Here is a 13,936-nt window from a genome sequence, read left to right as displayed (position 1 = left end):
ACGTCACCTGCCACAAGTTGTGTATTGTCCACTTGCCTCAACACCTGCCATGAGTGCCACGTGACCTGCTATGCGTGCCACGTGACCAGCCACAAGTGCCACGTGGCTGGCCACGAGTGCCACGTGACCTGACACGAGTGCCATGTGACCGGCCACGAGTGCCATGTGACCAAGTTGTGGATTGTCCACTTGCCACATCACCTGTCACCAAGTGACCCCAGATATAGGCAATAGGCCAAGTACTTTTCTGAAGCAGAGAATGACATTTTATGACCTGAATTTGGGGCCACGTATCTTGGGGCCACTTATAGATAGAAACCCTAAATTAGGTATGCAAACACAATAGACCTAGCACTACAATATCTCCAAATTTGTTTCTAGCATCAAGTTACCCCAAGATACATAGCCCTAAATTCGGGTCGCAAAATATTTTTGAACCCGGTTTAAATCGTTTTGAATACGGTTGAAATAATTTCGAATCATGTTGAAATCATTTAGAATCCGGTAGAAATATTTTCGAATTTGGTTGAAATATTTTTGAATCAATTTTTCGATTACGGTAGAAAACGAAACTAAATCCGAAAATGAATTTAACGAATTTAATTAAACAAAATTAATTAATTAATTAATTAAAACGAAACAAAACTAAACAAATGTTTTCCTTTTGCACATGTCTACTACCGACACCACCTCGGGTTTTAAAGTTGTGATGGACTATAGTATCCAACACAAGAAAATGGAGAGAATTATAGCCAAATATTGTCCCATTTTGAAGTCTGACAGGATCTTAGGACCTGTTCTTCCAGATCGCTCTGCATTTATATATCGTAAAGCACCCTCCCTTCCTGATCGTTTGGCACCTGATGTTATTGATCCACCTAAAATTGCAAACAATAAATTATTAAATTTTTTGTCTGGCTTTTATGGTTGTGGGAGGTGTGCCACGTGTAAAAATGCTAGCAAAAATATTAAGAGACAGAAGGACTTTGTGGCCACTGTTACAGGTAAACAGTACAAAATTGAAAGTTTAATTACTTTTGACTCTGAAGGAGTAGTATATATGCTTGAATGCGACTGTGGGCTACAATACGTAGGCCACACATCCAGAGCATTACATGTAAGGGTGGGAGAGCATATTAGTAATATAAAAAGGGGTGTCAAGACCCATAGTGTATCGCAGAATTTTAGGATGTGTCACAACAGGGACCCCAAATGTGTGAAATTTTGGGGCATTGAAAAAGTCCCTCGGCATTGGAGAGGTGGCCACTATATCCGGCAGTTGAGTCGCAGAGAATCTTATTGGATTTTTGAGACTAAAGTTATGAGTCCTGCTGGAATGAACGTTGATTTTGATCTTAATTGTTTTATTTCTAATAGATGATTTTTTTTTATATTTTTTAAATGTTCTACTATTATATTATTTTTTTATACGTGTTTGATAATTATTATGTACCTATGTGATGGTTGCGGGCTGACGTCTTACACTTCGGTGTAATCTGATTTTATAGTCTAGAGTACCCTTTTAATTGATGGTTTTGTCTCCTATATATCTTTTAGGCATTTTATTTCCTCTCTTATGAATTATGTTTTAACTGATCATTAATGTAATATAAATTATGCTAAAGGATTGACAAGGGTTATTGTATTATTTTGGTGTTTATATTTTATACTATTATATTTTATATGTTACCCTTGTCACCTGTGTGTACAATTGAAGCCATTAGTAGTGATTAGACTGAGGCTTCCGGGCTCACTGATAGGCAGACTGTGGGATTCTATGGTTATTTATACACATTTGCGGGTCGTCTGTGTACACCCTGCCCTGCGCTGAGGAAGTCCCGCCTATGGACGTAACGCGTATGAGGGGTCAGGTGTCGCGCGCGGCGCTACCCGCAGCCATCACATTGGATTGATATACATTGTTGTCTGGATGCCTAGCACTCGGTTTGAGTGCAATATTTTGTAAGTGCAATTCCGTTTGTTTTTTTATTATTAACCGCTTCCCGCCCACCCTATAGCAGAATGACGGCCTTCGGGCGGGCGGCTTCCCTCGCCTGGCCGTCCCTGGATGGCCAGGTGTTTACTTCCGCAATGCGCGCCGCCGGGGGCGCGCATCGCGGAAGTTTTGTACTCGCCGTGTCTCCCGGAGACAGGCGAATACAGATCGCCGTGAACGGCCAATCAAAGCGGCCGTTCACAGAGCAATCTAAGCTGCCAATAGGAGATGATCTCAAATGTAAACATATGAGATCATCTCCCATTGCCGTGTCTCTCTCTCCTCACACAGAGACAGCGTGTGAGGAGAGAGAGGATCTGTGAGTGCAACATTGTATCTGTATTGAGTACCAGTGCCAATTGTCAGCCCCAGTGCCAATTGTCAGCCCCAGTGCCATCTGTCAGCCCCAGTGCCAGTGCCATATGTCAACCCAGTGCCATCTGTCAGCCCAGTGCCATCTGTCAGCCCAGTGCCAGTGCCGCCAGTGCCACCTGCCAGCGCCACCTGCCAGCGACAGTGCCAGCGACAGTGCCATCCGTCAGCCCCAGTGCCGTCAGCCCCAGTGCCATCAGCCCCAGTGCCGTCAGCCCCAGTGCCGTCAGCGCCAGTGCCAGTGCCGCCAGTGCCAGTGCCGCCAGTGCCACCTACCAGCGACAGTGCCAGCGCCACCTGCCAGCGCCAGTGCCACCTGCCAGTGCCATCCGTCAGCCCCAGTGCCGTCACCCCAGTGCCGTCAGCCCCAGTGCCACCTACCAGTGCCAGCGCCACCTGCCAGTGCCAGTGCCACCTGCCAGTGCCACCTGCCAACGCCAGTGCCATTCTTCAGCCGAAGTGCCGTCAGCCCCAGTGGCGTCAGCGCCAGTACCGTCAGCGCCAGTGCCGCCAGTGCCACCAGCGCCAGTGCCGCCAGTGCCAGTGCCGCCAGTGCCAGTGCCACCTGCCAGTGCCACCTGCCAGCGCCATCTGCTAGCCGCACTGCCATCTGCCAGCCCCATTTGCCAGAGCAAATAGCCAGCACCATCTGCCAGTGCCATCTGCCAGTGCCAGCCCCAGTGCCATCTGTCAGCGACATCTGTCAGCGACATCTGCCAGCGACATCTGTCAGCGACATCTGTCAGCCCCATCTGCCTCCAGTGCCATCTGCCTCCAGTGCCATTTGTCAGTGCCACGTGTTGTCAGTGCCACCTGCCACGTCAGTGTCACCTGTGATCAGCGTCACCTGTCAGTGTCACCTGCCACATCAGCGTCACCTGTCAGTGTCATCTGCCAAATCAGCGTCACCTGTCAGTGTCACCTGCCACATCAGCGTCACCTGTCAGTGTCACCTGCCAAATCAGCGTCACCTGTCAGTGTCACCTGCCAAATCAGCGTCACCTGTCAGTGTCACCTGCCAAATCAGCGTCACCTGTCAGTGTCATCTGCCAAATCAGCGTCACCTGTCAGTGTTATCTGCCAAATCAGCGTCACCCGTCAGTGCCATTTGTGATCAATAAAAATGTCACAAAGATTGTATTCAGCTGAGGAGGAATATGATATCCTTGCAGCCGACGAGAGCAACGGGGAGGTTTCCGCTTCGGATTACTCCTCATATTCAGATTCTGAGTCTGACGTGGACTACGAGCCTGTCCTCAGCAGCGGTACCATGACAGCCTCAGAGGAGGAAGATGATAGTCTGCCCGTCAGACGAAGGCGCACTGGTGAGGAGGCGGTACCATCCACCAGCACCGCAGAGCCATCCACCGGCAACCCAGTGCCATCCACCAGCACCACAGTACCTCGGCAAAGGCCACGTACAAGTGGGGTGTCAACTCGGCCCCAAAGGGTTAGGTCCCATGCCAGCCTTCCCTATTCCCTCCAGAACCCCTTGTGGCTTCCTCCTAACTCAGGAGAAGCCAACGTTCCCCCTTTCACTGCCCACCCAGGAGTCCAGGTGGACACACAACATTTTTCCCTGATGGACTTTTTCCACCTAATTTTTACAGAGGACATGCTTGAATCCATTGTTGTCCAGTCCAACCTATATGCCCAACAATTTATTGAAAGCAACCCAACGTCCTCTTATGCCCGTCCCTACAAGTGGAGAGCCCTAACAGTGGAGGAGTTTAAAATTTTTTTGGGCCTCACATTTTGTATTGGACTAAACAATAAAAATGAAATACATGCATATTGGTCAACCCTCCCCATCTATCACATGCCCATCTTTTCCTCAATAATGTCCCGGACCAGATATCTAACGATAATGAGATTCCTACACTTTAATGACAATACCCAATGCCTTCCCCGGAATGACCCAAATTTTGATAAACTTTACAAAATTCGGCCGCTAATAAATTATTTTTCTCAGATTTTCCCCCAGTTGTTTACCCCAGACCAACACATATGTGTGGATGAGTCCCTGATCAAATTTTCTGGCAGGCTGGGCCTAAAGCAATTTATTCCCTCCAAAAGGGCCCGCTATGGGGTGAAAATGTATAAGTTGTGTGATCGAGCCACAGCGTATACATATTCCTTCATGGTATACGAAGGGAAGGACACCCAGCTACATCCCCCTAATTGCCCCGAATACATCGGATCGAGTGGAAAAGTTGTTTGGGAACTCATAAACCCACTCCTGGAGAAAGGCTACCATCTCTATGTGGACAATTTTTATACAAGTTTACCCCTGTTCCGCAACCTCCATAGAAAGCAAACTCCAGCATGTGGCACCGTAAGAACAAACCGGAAGGGCTTTCCTCAAAGCCTCGTCAACAAAAGGCTAAGAAAAGGCGAAGCGGCGAGCTTACGGAACGAGGAAATTTTGGCTGTGAAGTGGAGGGACAGAAGGGATGTCTACATGCTTTCTTCGATCCACAACAACACTTTTGTTGAGATCACCAGGAGGGATGGCCCAATACTAAAACCCACTTGTATCCATGAGTACAACATGTTCATGGGGGGTGTCGACTTGAACGACCAGATGCTCGAACCCTATCTTGCCACGAGAAGAACATACAAGTGGTATAAAAAAATTGCAATTTATTTCTTTAATTTGGCCATATACAACACGTATGTCATTTATCGTAAGTCCACAGAAAGACCCATACCCTTCCTTGGCTACCAGGAGGAAATCACCACTGCCCTTATATACCCCAACGGCCCACCACAAAACATTCGATTCGATGTAATTAGCAGACTCTCTGAACGCCACTTTCCTGACAAAATCCCTCCCAAACCAACAGGCCGAAGACATCAGAAAAAATGTCGGGTGTGCAGCAAACGAGGAGTGAGAAGAGACACCACTTATCACTGTGCCCAATGCCCTTCCCAACCAGGCCTCTGCATAGGTGACTGTTTCCGCCGTTACCATACTTTAGTGAATTATTAGTGAAGTATGGTAACCATAACCCTCACTTCCTGCCATTTACCTTCAAACCCCTTATGCCTCTGCTTGCTCTGTAACTGACCCTGGCTTGTTATTCGACCACGCTTCTGCCTACTGATTTTGTACATACCTCTGCCTGATCTGGAACTGACCCTGGCTTGTTATTTGACCACGCTTCTGCCTACTGATTCTGTTTACGCCTCTGCCTGATCTGGAACTGACCCTGGACTGTTATTCGACCACGCTTCTGCCTACTGATTCTGTACATACCTCTGCCTGATCTGGAACTGACCCTGGACTGTTTGACCATGCCTTTTGCCTGCCTCTTGGACTGATCTTGTACCCTCTGTGGACTAGTGGGATTCATAACAGGGGTCTCACATATGTGAGGGGCTCCAGAATAGTTTTTTTGGATGAAGAAGACAATTTCCCTTGTTTTCTCATTCCTAGATTAGGGTCTGGAGACTCGGAGGCTTCAAAGAGATTTGGGTGGGAGAAGCCTCTACCCCTATCCCCATTCTGTCCTGAAAAAGGCCCTACTTCTGCCTGCTGCCTGTAGGACCTATACCATCATGCCTCTGCCTGTCGCATGAACTGACCACAGCACATGGATGGACCATGTTCCTGCCTACTACCAGGACCAATATTTTGGCAATGCTGACGATCTCTGCCTGCACTGACCTTGGACTGTATATGGACAGTATCCCTGCCTGCTGCCAATAATGACTAAGGACAGTATACCTGCCTGTTGCCTGGAAAATTGTGTTCACTTTTGTTGACCAAGTCCCTGCCTGCTGCCTGGACCAGTGCTATCATCCTGTGGACAACTGCGCTGCTAAAACCACAGGTAATCTTTTGTTTACTCTTTTCTCAGTAGAATGTATTTTGGGGTGTAATTCTTGGTATGTGCATGCTATGTGTCCCTGGAACACCTGATGGTGTTCCTTGCATGTTGGGCCTCTGTATGTGGCCAAGCTGTGTAAAAGTCTCACATATTTGGTATCGTTATACTCAGGAGAAGTAGTAGAACGTATTTTGGGGTGTCATTTTTGCTATGTACATGCTATGTGTTGGAAATATCTTATAAATGGACAACTTTGCGTAAAAAAATGCGTTTTCATTTTTTTTCCACATTTTCCCAAAACTTCTGGAAAAAAAATGAACCATTCAAACGACTCAATATGCCTCATAGATTATACGTTGGGGTGTTAGCTTTCCAAAATGGGGTCACTTTGTGGGCATTTGCATTGTCCTGGTGCTCCAGGGCCTTCAAAAAGGTAATAGGTGGTTGAGAAATGAGATGTGTAATTTATGCCCCTAGAACGCCTAATGGTGCTATTTCAATATTGGGCCTCTGTATGTGGCCAGGCTGTGTAAAAGTCTCACACATTTGGTATCGTTATACTCAGGAGGAGTAGTAGAACGTATTTTGGGGTGTCATTTTTGCTATGTACATGCTATGTGTTGGAAATATCTTATAAATGGACAACTTTGCGTAAAAAAAATGCGTTTTCATTTTTTTTCCACATTTTCCCAAAACTTCTGGAAAAAAATGAACCATTCAAACGACTCAATATGCCTCATAGATTATACGTTGGGGTGTTAGCTTTCCAAAATGGGGTCACTTTGTGGGCATTTCCATTGTCCTGGTGCTCCAGGGCCTTCAAAACTGTAATAGGTGGTTGAGAAATGAAATGTGTAATTTATGCTCCTAGAACGCCTGATGGTGCTATTTCAATATTGGGCCTCTGTATGTGGCCAGGCTGTGTAAAAGTCTCACACATTTGGTATCGTTATACTCAGGAGGAGTAGTAGAACGTATTTTGGGGTGTCATTTTTGCTATGTACATGCTATGTGTTGGAAATATCTTATAAATGGACAACTTTGCGTAAAAAAAATGCGCTTTCATTTTTTTTCCACATTTTCCCAAAACTTCTGGAAAAAAAATGAACCATTCAAACGACTCAATATGCCTCATAGATTATACGTTGGGGTGTTAGCTTTCCAAAATGGGGTCACTTTGTGGGCATTTCCATTGTCCTGGTGCTCCAGGGCCTTCAAAACTGTAATAGGTGGTTGAGAAATGAAATGTGTAATTTATGCTCCTAGAACGCCTGATGGTGCTATTTCAATATTGGGCCTCTGTATGTGGCCAGGCTGTGTAAAAGTCTCACACATTTGGTATCGTAATACTCAGAAGGAGTAGCAGAACGTATTTTGGGGTGTCATTTGTGGTATACACATGCCATGTGAGAGAAATAACCTATTACATTAAAAATTTTGTGAGAAAAAAAAAAAAAAAAATCTTAATTTTGCAAAGAATTGTGGGAAAAAGATGACAACATCAAAAACCTCACCATGCATCTTAGTAAATACCTTGGAATGTCTACTTTCAAAAAAGGGGTCATTTGGGGGGTATTTGTACTTTCCTGACTTGTTCGGGTCACAAGAAATGAGATAGGCCACCAGTATATCAGATGTGATCAATTTTGTGCGATTCGCACCACAGCTTGTAGACTCTCTAACTTTCACAAAGACCAAATAATATCCAATAATTTGGGTTATTTTTACCAAAGATATGTAGCAGTATAAATTGTGGCCAAAATTTATGAAAAAAAAAATATAATTTGCAAAATTTTATCACAGAAACAAAGAAATATGTGGTTTTTTTTTTTCAAAATTTTCGGTCTTTTTTCATTTATAGCGCAAAAAATAAAAACCCCAGAGGTGATCAAATACCACCAAAAGAAAGCTCTATTTGTGGGAAAAAAAGGACACAAAATTCATTTGGGTACAGTGTTGCATGACTGAGTAATTGTCATTCAAAGTGTGAGAGCACCAAAAGCTGAAAATTGGTCTGGGCAGGAAGGGTGTTTAAGTGCCCAGTAAGCAAGTGGTTAAAAATGCAATACAGAGAGCACTAGATCGGATGTTCTCTTTTTTACATATGACCTTTTGAAACTTTGGATCCCGATATTTCCATGATACGAGGACCTGTTTGCTTCACCGTTCGTTCACATTATAGTGATTGGCAAACAGATTGATGGTCGTAAGATGTGTGGATTTTGCCGATCGTTTACTGCATAGTGACCTTTTAGGTCGAAGGTGGGAGGTGAGAGACCATCCTTTTATGTGGTGAAGGGATCACTGAATATCAGATCTATCGATCTACATCTATCCACCAGCACCTTTTCAGATTGTTTTCCATAGATTGTGGACATTTAATATATATTTTTTGCACAGCGCTGCTTACATGTTTTATGAAGTGGTTAATTACCACTACTTTTTTTAAGGAGACTGATCGGAATGCTTATATATCGCTTAGTAGTTGTCATCATGCTTCATGGTTAAAGGCTGTCCCTAAGGGACAGTTTCAGAGGATCAGGCGAAATTGTACTAACCTGATAGACTATCAACAGCAGGCGCAAGTCTTAAAAGCTAGATTTCTTGAGAAAGGATATAGGGAGGATGATATTGAGGAGGTCCTCACCCAAGTTGCCAATATGGACAGAGATGTTATGCTTGATACCTTGATACCTTGATACCTGCTTGATACCTCTAGAAGGGTCAGACAAGTTAATGAAGGATATGCATACTCCTTTGTGACAAAATACTCTAATCAACATTTTTCTGTTAGAAAGATTTTTAATAAATATTGGAGTCTTTTGAAGAATGATCGAGTCCTTGGAACAGTGCTACCTGACCCTCCGATTGTTATCTATAAGAAAGCACTGTCTATACGTCATATGATTGCTCCAAATGTTATAGACCCCCCTAGGACCCCTCCTTCTTCCAGACTATGAAAGGCTTCTACCCTTGTAGGAAGTGCGAGGTTTGCGGTATTAATTCCTTAAGGGGGCGTAGATGTGGGAGTTTTTAGTCTACCCAGATTAACAAAACTTACAGTATAGGGTCCTTTATTACATGTACGTCCCAATTTGTTGTCTATATGATACAGTGCCCTTGCTTAAAACAATATATAGGCTGCACTAAAAGAATGCGCCCTTCAGAGCATATAGGCAATATTAGTCGTGGGTTTAGCAAGCACAATTTATCAAGACACTATGTGAAGTATCATGACAAAAGATTGGAGGGGACTCTTTTTATGGCCCTAGAAAAATTACAACCCCACTGGAGGGGTACCAATAGGGTCAGAGCTATCTCTAGACTTGAGACCAGATGGATATTTGAGATGCAATCACATGTCCCCCTTGGCCTCAATGTCGAATGGGATATTAACTCTTTTATTAATAATTCTTGATAGGACATTTTATAAATTAAATTTTTCAAACAAAAACCTTTTTTTTCATAAAATTTTTATAAATAAATCTTTTTGATGTATTTTTATTTATTGTTTATATTTCTGTTGCTTTTTTATGTTTTTGTTAAAGGTGGTCTACTGTTCCCATAACCTCTATATATATTTTGTTTAGTTTTTGTTCAGTAGGGGGCGACATACTGGCTTGGTCTAGTAAGCCTTGTCACACCCCATCTTTCTCCCAAAACTTCCTGCGTTGCCCAATACTTATGTTGACCACCGCCTGTGTTCCCTGGATGCGTTCTGGCATCTAGGATTGCAGTGGTTGGGTGCATCCCTTCCTTTTTGTTTATGGGCTCTCAATGTCCAGGATGAATGCGCCTATCTTAGCAAGGCTTGCCAGTACCTAAAATGGCGGTGCCCATTGATCCTTCCTAGGCGACCAGCCTTTAAGATGGTGCCGCTTGGGTATTTATACGTCCAGAGTGTTGACGGCGACGTCCCCTCATGACGAAACGCGTAGGGTGGGACCAGTGACGCTGACGTCAACATGTTTTACCTGAGTTTGTCAGGCTATGGGAAGACAGCGGGGGAACAGTGGAGACGCCATAAAGCTCACCTTTGATGTTATATGCTAATGTGAAGTCCTGGTTTGTAAGTGTAACTTAATTGTTTTTATTAAAACCTTTTTCTGAACGATTACACTATGGAGGCATCTTTTGCTTTTTCTCTGAGCGGTACAGCTATACTATCTATACTGAGCCTGTAAGCAGCCTAGAGGGACCATAAGGTTTTTGGGAAAACCTGTGAAGCTTCCCTAAGCTTGAAGAGACAGTTTGTGGTCATATGGAGCCGGTAAGGGTAACCTAACTCTCTTTTTGGGTGGATCACGTCTCTCTTCCGGGTTGAATCACTGGTTGGGATTAAGGAATATCTACTCCACATCTATTGCATGCTGGACTTTTTCTACACACCTATTGCATGGATTGTTTATTGTGTATTATCACTATTGAGGATTGTCTTTTTTTATTTGATTATTTGAATTAATGTGGTATTTTCATAGGAGTAATTATTTTGTCCTTTTCACTACATCTCGGTGGTTGTATGCCTTTGTTTTATTTATCAAGGCTCTTTTCACTATTATTGGGAAATTGAATGAATTTATTTGTTTATTTATTTATTTATTTTCTATCAAGAATTTGAATGAATTTGTTTACTCATTTAGTTTTTAATTTGGTGAGTGTTTGCTTTAGTTTTACTCACTAAAGTTTTTTTCACTATTACAGTGAAGTTATATGAATTTATTTATTTATTTATTTATTCATACTTTTTTGGGTGTCTGCTTTAGCCTTAGTCACTAAGGGTTTTCTTTTTCACCACTACAGGGAAGGCACGTGAATTTCCTATTTATTTATATATTTTTTTCTATTATTATAAAATATCTCATAGTTATTTACAATATTAATTTAATTGTAAATATTTTCTAATGGCTATTTAGCTTTATTAGCGCTGCACTTTTTTTCTTTTGTCATTTAGCTTGAGTTGGTGTATCTAAACTCTTGTGCTAGCTGCTCTTTCCTTTTATCCTTTTCTCACTCATTTTAGCGCAGTGTGAATCCCTGTTGGGGTTGCCCTTTTTTTATTTTTCTTAGTGTGTGATACTTTTCTTTTTAATGTCATGTGACCATGGCACTAATATTGCAGTAATTTTTTTTATGTTTTATTTTTTTACAATTTTTTTCTTACAACTTATTTCTTTATTTCTTTTTCTTTTTTTTTTTACTTTTTTTTTTTGGGGGGGGGGGGGTGGGGAGTGGATAGTGTCAGTATGTTTTTTTGTTTTTTTTATTTTTTATTTTGACAATTTAACCTTTTAAATATTTATTACAATTCTTTTTTTAATTTTTTTTACAGCCCTGTTGGGGGGCTTTGGTGAGTTATCTGGGGACTTAACCCCTGACATCTCCCCTTTGAGAGAGGGAAAGGGACTGAGGACAGAGATTCCCCAGTCTCTTTCTTTGTAGCCTCAGCTGTACTGGAGATGAATGGAGAGGAGACAGAAGCCCCTCTCCATTCATAAACTGAAGCATCATAAACACAGTTTTACAATGCTTAGGCAGGCCATACTTGGGTCAAATTTCGAAAGAGTTTTCTTTTGAAAATCTTTTCCAAGAATTTTCATTAAAATTTCCCACCATTATTGGGCTGCAGCAACAGCCAATTTTCGTGCAGCTATCGAATTTGAGTAATCGGCATGTTGGAAATTTTTGGAAGAACTAACGATTTTCAAATGAATGGTGGGAGAATTGTAAGAGGAATATAATCGGGGAAAAAATGCGCACTTGCGAGAAAAGAAAATTCCCGGAAATAGAAAAGATTCCCAGCCACAAAAATAATTTTCTGTAGCAACAGGAGGTGAAATTGAACGCACAAAATTTCTGATTTTCAAAAGAAAATTCTTTTGAAATTTGACCAAGTATGGCCTGCCTTAGTTATGAAATGACAGAGTTAGTGATCACTGACTCTGTTCATTTGGAAAAGGAAGGAGCCGGTAAATGACAGATTTACCAGCTTCTTACTTCGCTCTCCATCCTGAAAGATCCAGGACAGAGGGGAGAGTGGAGCATGGAGGGGGACAGCAGAATGGAGGAGGAAGCAGAGCACGGAGGGGGAGCCAAGCATGGAGGGGGGGAGTGGAGGAGCATGGAGGGGGACAGGAGAACAGAGGGGGGACAGGAAAATGGAGGGGGGAGCTGAGCACGGAGGGGGGAGTGGAGGAGCACAGAGGGCGGACAGGAGAACGGAGGGGGAAGCAGAGCACGGAGGGGGAGCAGAGCACAGAGGGGGGAGCGGAACACAGAGGGGGGAGCCGAGCATGGAGGGGGGAGCCGAGGAGCACGGAGTAGGACTGGAGGAGACTGCCGAGACAGTCAGTGGTGATTGGTGCAGCGGTAGGGAGGAGTTACAGGCCCCGATCCCCCTGTATAGATTTCAATATAGAAGATGAAAGCCGTGGGGGGGGAGAGAAGGGGCTGTCAGCTGATATATTGAAATCTATACAGGGGGATCGGTACTTGTAACTCCTCCCCACGGTGGCACCGATCACCTCTGACTGCCCGAGTATCGAACCAAGAATTGAGAGCATTTGCTCGGTACCGATACCAATAATAGTATCGGTATCGGGACAACCCTAGTGCAGATGCAAAGCTTGTCAGAGCTCCTCGCAGGCTTGAAACAGGAACTAGCTGTGATGAGCTAAAATAGATGAAAGCCGGATAGGCCGGGAACAGCAGCGTGGTCACAGGAATAGCCAAGATCAGCAGCAGGCAGGCAGCAAGGTGCCAAGAAATAGGACAGAGACATGGTCAGGAACGAAGCCAGGGTCAGGAGCAGAAGCAGAATCCAAGTTCAGGTCAAAGGCAAGCTGAGTCAGCAGCAGGGGTACAAGCAGAGTAATAGCAGAAGCCCCTTTACCACTTGCCACCCAGCCGTTGTCATTATACGGCGGCAGGCCGGCTCGTTCCTGCAAATCACCGTAGGTGTACGTCGGCTCCTTTAAGAGCTATAGCAAGCACGTGTGTGCCAATGTGCATGATTGCGATTGCTCCACAGAGAGCCAGAATGGGGATCTGTGTATGTAAACAAACAGATCCCCATTTTGTCAGGGGAGGAGAGAGAGATCTGCTGCTCCTAGTGATTAAGAACAGTGATCTCTGTCCTCCTCCAGTCAGTCCCCCCACAGTTAGAAAAACCTCCCAGGGAACACATTTAACCCCTTGATCACCTCCTAGTGTTAACCCATTCCCTTGCCAGTGACATTTATACAGTAATCAGTGCATTTTTATAGCACTGATTGCTGTATAAATGTCAATGGTCCCAAGAAAGTGTCAAAAGTGTTAAATCTGTCTGCCGCAATGTCACAGTCCCGCTAAAAATCAGTGAAGGAGAAAAATGACTTAGTTACAAAGAAACAAAGAGAAAATATTTTTTATTTTTATTTTTTCAACATTTTCATTCTTTTTTTTATTTTTAGCACATACCACCAAAAGAAAGCTCTATTTGTGGGAAAAAAAATGATAAAAATGTTATCTGTTTGGGTACAGTGTTACATGATGGCACAATTGTCATTCAAAAAGTGAGACCGCTGAAAGGTGAAAATTGGTCTGGGCAGGAAGGTTTATAAGTGCCCTTTATTGATGTGGTTAAAGTGGTTGTATACCCGTGGGTGAAAAAACAAATGCCAAAAAAATAACCTGTAAGGCAAAGGCATAATGAGCTAGTATGCAGCGCATACTAGCTCATTATGAAATACTTACCTTA

The sequence above is a fragment of the Lithobates pipiens genome, unplaced genomic scaffold (assembly GCF_037356315.1).
Source record: "Lithobates pipiens isolate NorthernLeopardFrog02 unplaced genomic scaffold, aLitPip1_a1.2 Scaffold_8, whole genome shotgun sequence".
Lineage (NCBI taxonomy): Eukaryota > Metazoa > Chordata > Amphibia > Anura > Ranidae > Lithobates > Lithobates pipiens.
The sequence above is the reverse complement of the archived record's forward strand: the minus strand, read 5'-3'. Positions refer to the sequence as shown.